This window comes from Leptinotarsa decemlineata, unplaced genomic scaffold (genome assembly GCF_025532065.1).
Source record: "Leptinotarsa decemlineata unplaced genomic scaffold, Ldec_3_MD MMD2_tig00000882_RagTag_RagTag, whole genome shotgun sequence".
NCBI lineage: Eukaryota > Metazoa > Arthropoda > Insecta > Coleoptera > Chrysomelidae > Leptinotarsa > Leptinotarsa decemlineata.
In genome coordinates this window covers 14,905,204-14,911,654 of record NW_027412556.1, presented here as the reverse complement: position 1 = coordinate 14,911,654, position 6,451 = coordinate 14,905,204, and the positions used below count along the sequence as shown (strand labels likewise).

General features: G+C 33.5%; 1 protein-coding gene across 1 annotated transcript in view; it reads left to right on the top strand.

Moving 5' to 3' along the window:
• Positions 1-6,451, top strand: part of Zasp67 (Z band alternatively spliced PDZ-motif protein 67) — a 141,636-nt gene that overhangs the window by 89,137 nt on the left and 46,048 nt on the right. The gene's annotated exons all lie outside the window — the stretch shown is intronic.

Sequence of the window (6,451 nt, the reverse complement as noted above, 5' to 3'; positions counted from 1 at the left end):
AACTAGTTCGTTATCCACGATAGTGATTATGGAATTTTACAATAAATTTTTTAATGGATAGATAAATTTATTGAAGTTATCGAGTTGAAGATATGAAAACTCAAGCCAGTGGGAAACAAATGTGAAATATAACAAAAGAGTATCACAGGTTTATCATTTCGTGGGGGTAGGTACATGTTTATATAACTGACCATGTGAAAAAAAGGAACGTGTAATACCAGATATAAACTCATTTGTTTGAGATATATAAATATTAAAATACAATGAAACATACTATCGCATATATCATGTATACATTTGTTGAGATTATAGAAATTTTAATAACTACTCGTAATACTAGTATCTGTCGTTCTACTGTTTTCTGAAATCGTCATGAAATTGCCATAAACAATTCTTGCATCGAATATGACTCCATGTTACACAATAAATCGAAAACTAGATTCTCAAAAGTATGCCGTCTGCCTTCTTCTTTGATTGTAAGTGGTGAATGATTGTATAATTTGATGGCCATATAGCGTGGACCTCTTTATGGAATGGAACGTTTCGTGTCAACATGGCCACCATCAACTTTTTTTTTATTATTATTATATTGATAAAGCTATAAATTCAGAATCCAAAGGTATATCACATTTGATATTTATATAGCGTTTCATTTGAAATAATCACCATCATCAGTGACAACAATGAAACAGAAAAACAATTCATATTTTATCATGAACTTTTGGGAAAAAAGAAACCAATATGTAAAATCAAAGCTACATGGCAATCTACATTAAATGCTTGAATTGATGACCTCTTTGTTGAATGCACATAAGTTGTCGGTCCAGACAATTTCTGTGACAATTTTCTAGCAAAATAGGTGTAATACTAATACATGCATCTCTTATTATTTGTATGAGATGGTCGATATCTGTACTTGATGTTGAAAACATTTTATCCTTTATGCATCCCCAGAAAAAAATATCTGAAGGAGTAATATCTGGGGAGCGAGCTGACCAGTTAATTGGTCCATTATTTCCAATCCATTTTCTTGGAAATATTGCATCTAAATGTTCCCTTACTACTGCTGCATTATGGGGGAGAGCTCCGTCTTTTGACAATATTGTATTTCATGTCATATATTCAGTGACAATTCATCTAAGTAGCCACTGAATTTATTGAATAGAAAATGAAGGTTCATTTCACTATTCAAATAATCATCGTGAAAGAAAGGGCCAAGGATATTTGTTTCCACAATTCCCAATTAAACATTTAATCCGAACCTTTCTTGGAAATTGGTTTCCCTATGAAAATGTTCATTTTTATTATTCCACCTATATTGGATATTTGTATCGAACCAACCATTGTTGATGAATTTTTATTCGTCCGTCCATATCATTTTTTTACAAATATTTCCAACTTCCCTATTTCTACGTCTTAACCACTTCGCAAATCGTACTCTCCTTCCGTGATCTCTTTCATTGAGGTGATGAACTTTTCATATCCGGTAGCATTTATATTTGTTCTTTTTCAAAATAGTTCTGGTGGATTTTACAGAAATTCCCATTTCGTGGGCAATTTATCGTAAAAAACAATCTTGATTAATATAATTTTTGTAGCTGGTCAATCCTAAATTTAAAAAAAAGATGTTTTCACTGTGTAAATTTTTATGTGGTAATATTTGCTTACCCATAAAATTTATTTGATTACTCACACTTCCAGTTACCACACATTTTCTTGTTTTCTTTCTGTCAAATGTACCATAGTCCCTCAAAATTCTTTCTAATTGTCTAAACTTCTGGATGTTCGGAATACGACGTTTTGGGTATAGCCCAACATACATATTCCTTGCCAAAAGAGGAGTTCTATTTAATTTTGAATAACTAAATAGCATATCCTTCCTTTCATCTTTTGAATACATCTTGGATATGTTCATAAACGTCTGAAAGTTCTCAACAGATATTAACAACGCATTCATTTCTCCAGCTATAGAAACCAAGCAAAGTCTACGCGTTTGAGATGGTAAATGAATTTAGATGATTTTTGATCATATCAAATTATACAATTTTGACCAAAAACTGATATTTTCGTTACTTCCAGGATTGAGAATTATAATTGATTAGGGAGAAATAAGCCTTGAAAGAAGGGTTACGGCCATAAAAAAATTCTAAAACGAAAAAGTACGAATTTTCATTGTGTTAGGGTACATACCTTTTAAATTTATTGGATTGTCTGAATTATATTTTGAAGAAATCGAAACAATTTACAAAAGAAATAACGACAGGACCGTAATTTAAAACTGTTGTCACTGATGATGGTAGTTATTTCAAATGAAACGCTATGAAAATATCAACTGTGATATACCCTTGGATTTCGAATTTATTGCTTTATCAATATCTGTAATAAAAAAGACAGGTCGATATTTAAAAAAAAAAGTTGATGGTGGCCACGTGGTTGACACGAAATGTTTTATCGAATATTTATTATCACATCGTCATAGTACACTTCCAATACAATAACATTTTCATTTTCCATTTTTGTATATTCTCCAAATTAACAATACCGTTCGAAAAGCACGAAAACAGCATATTTTGTTTTCCCCGTATAACTCGAGAAGGGCGAGAGTCCCCGTAAATTTTCTTCGACCATTGTATTGTTTCCGATGACAGTTACCTTTTTCCCCATTTAGTGGTCTTCGTATCTGTTATGGTTTAGAATATAGCAATGTTACCACATGATAAAAGAAACGGCCTGCATGGTGAGTTATTTATTAATTTATTCATCTCCTAGGGTCTATGTGATACATGCAGATGATGGTCAAATTTTGAGAAACCTAAAGTTATCTGCTGGGTCTGAACCAACTGAAAGTAACAGTAAAAATTATAAATCATCAATGAATGACAACCTACCACCTTTCTAGAAAATGGGAAAGATTGCCTAGAATACCATCAATAATCAAAGACAGGATTATCTAAGTAATTGAACTTGACCTGAAGATATTATTTAATGAACACTGAGCGTCAGGATCATGCGCAGTTGATATAGAGCGTCCTGGTTTGTTGAGGATAAGTTCGGAATGATGAATCCTCTGTTCTGGATTCGACTGTGAAATAATCCTAAACTGTTTTGAACCGCCCCAAATAGTTCTTGCTCTCAAGGCTGAACTGTTTTCTAAGATGTTTTTTATTTACTTCATTTAAATAATTTATGATTGAGGTTAGATAACATTTCAACTGACTACAAGGATACGCTACATAACACAATGAACATGATCAACAGTATTTTCTCGTCTTCATCTCTTCATATATTAGGTGGCACAGTGGTCTCTCAAAATGTGCTCTGGTTTAACCAATGTCCGAGGCTATTTCGGACTGTTTGAGATTTTTTGCTTGTACGCATCATGTTTTGCGCAGTTTCCAAACAGTTTCGGGTGTTTGAACCAGAACATACCTTATATATTAGGATTCAGAATTGTTATGATTATTTGTCGTTATTTGCCAATAAAGAGAGTTGAAACGTTAGCCCTTGAAGTTATTATTTTGTTCAAATACTATACATAATTGAATAAAAATCAGATATGTTATAGTAGATGAATTCTTTTGAGAAATCAAAGACTGTTTGAGCAGGGACAAAAAAAACGGAAAAACAGATTTTAAACAGATTTTTATTATACATGTAATGAAAACAAAACTACCTGAGACTAAACATCACCTTCATCGAGATCTACTCTACTGGACCGTGCTTTTGGGCTCTATAATACAAAGGAAGGTCTCGAAAAGGAACTAAGCATCATCAAAAATGACCTTCAACGGAATGGTTACTCCAAAGTGATGGTAGAACAGGTCTTAGCTAGAAGACAGCAAGAACTCCACAAGGAAGAGAAGCCGCCACAACCAGTACTTGTACTTCCCTACATCAGAGGATTATCGGAAAGGATAAGACGGATAGGGTCCAAGTATAACATCAGGACCTGCTTCATATCTGGGAACACTATCCGTAGCAGCCTCACGAAAACCAGGCCACCAAACGAGAACTACGATTCCAAGAATTTCATTTACCGGATACCCTACGAGTGCGGAGAATCATACATCGGTGAAACTAAGAGGCCATTGAAAGTTTGCATTGCTGAGCACAAGAAACACACACAGCGAGGAGAAACCAGCAAATCCGGAATAGCAGAGCATGTTTGGACTCATCAACACAACATCAAGTGGGCTCAAGCTGAAATCATCCACAAAAAGGAACACAGGTTTAGGAGGAAATTCAAAGAAGCCGCGTATTTTGTTGTCCAACAATGCATTTAGTCAAGCTAGCGTAGAGATACGTAACATATGGAAACCTCCAATCAGTTATCACCCGAAGACGACTGTGGACACTAACAATCGAAACGTTGTGACATAACTTGATTTGAAATCTTTTAATTTCATTTTTTTATTTTTTGTTAATAATATTTTCAATTTTCTCAGCTTTTATTAATATTTCAATTTTTATTTGTTTGGTTGTTGTTGTATGTTATTTCTTTGTTATTTCAGTTTTTTGTTTGATAAAATTGTTATTTTCGGTTAATCTTTTTGATTTTTTTCAAGGTTATCAAATCAATTTATATTTTTGGGAAAGAAAGTTTTTGGCTTTCTACTACTCCATCTCTCTTTCCCAATAATATAACCTCTTGAATTCAATTTATATTATATTAGACAATGGAACAGAGTTGCCAACCGTAGCGGTACTCCGCTACCGTAGCGGAATATACCAGACGGTAGCGGCGTAGCGGGTTTGAACATAAAGTAGCGGAATTTTCTACAAATAATCAATATTGAAAAAATTATGGGAAAGAAGAGGCAGTGGACAGCATTCAAAGCTGACAGCTGACAATTGAATAATTGAATGCCCAATCAATTCGTTATAGTCTTAGAAGCCGAGGCCATTACATGATGAAAGAGAATATATTTTCATTCATATCATAAACCATATAACCGCCAATATCTTGAAACTAAAAGTCTCGATTGAATCGAGTATTATAAATTATATATGGAACAAATTACAGTGGAAATGGAAAATAATTCATCTGATTATAGCTCGAGCGAAAAAGCTACCGCACTTGAAACTGACGGAAACGGGACACGTTAAAAAAAATACAAGAAGTCTCGAAAACAAACTTTTTCTCAACATTGGTAGTCTGATTTCAACTTGGAAGGATAGATTAGATTGGAAGATAGATGACAATACGTACAAGAATAAATTAAAATTGATTTTTACTTTTCGACATCATTATTTCAAGCTAATAAATATTTGGTCGAGACGACAGCTTTAAAAAATAAACTGCTGTTAATTTAGAATATCAGGCACCATCTACTGAGTTACGCGGTTGAAAATTAGCATGATCCTGATTCCTGACATTAGTGACAGTTCAGTTTTGTGGTATCTAAACGGTACACAAACTACAAACTGTAAGTTCTGTGGTATTCTCGGTAGCTTTTCATTCGCCTCAAATATTCTTATCGAAGTTGAACAATGCGTGTTGATTCCATTATGACCATCCGATTGTTCAATTTTTTATATTTGAAACCACAAGACAATAAGACACCTCGTAGAGTTTCTAAAGATTTGTAATTGTAATCGGGATAGTCGAGTAATTTATACCAAATCATTTCCAAGGTTGGTACTTCATTATCTTGGTATATGCCATAAATTGTTCGCAGAATGACATCTTTTGTAGCACCATCAACGTTTGCGAATTTTTTATTCCTTTGTTTTCGTTTCATTGCATGGTCAATGACATCCCCTATTTTAATGGCTCGAAGAACTGTCGATTGAGATAGTTTCGTTAACTCTATTCTATTCACAATAGCATTCTGTGAAGTGTGATAGTTTTCCTTCTTCAAGCATTCATGAATATTTGAAATTACTCGCTGAATTTGAACATGTAAGACCTTATTTTCAAATTCCGGATCCCTGTCGATTGACACAGATTCCTCACACGTAATGTTATCATTTGTTTCAAAAGGTCTCCAGAAAGCCATATTGATGAAAGTACCCAAAAACACTAAAATTTTCACAAAAATCGGTTTGAACGATGAGATTGAAACCTTTGGTGTAAAAGTTGAAAACTTTTTCTAGAGATCAATTACCCGTACACCAAACTGAAATTTTTGGACTCGACGCGCGTTTCGCTAACAAGGTCAGCATCTTCAGGAGGAGCAAATTGATGCTGAATCTAAAGACAAGGTTTAGCTGTTTTATATACCTAAAGTTTTTGGTCCGATGTAGACTTTGTTTGTTAAATGATGATTATCCCAATTGATTTTCCGGTAATTAACTAGTGGAACCACTACCTGCAAATTAATTTTTCTATACTGAACAATAAACAGATTGGTTCCCACTTACATGATGTACAGTATTTTCAAAAATTCAAAAGTTCACATATAGTATTCATTGAGTACCATTGATAAAATTAAAATCGTTTTAAAATATA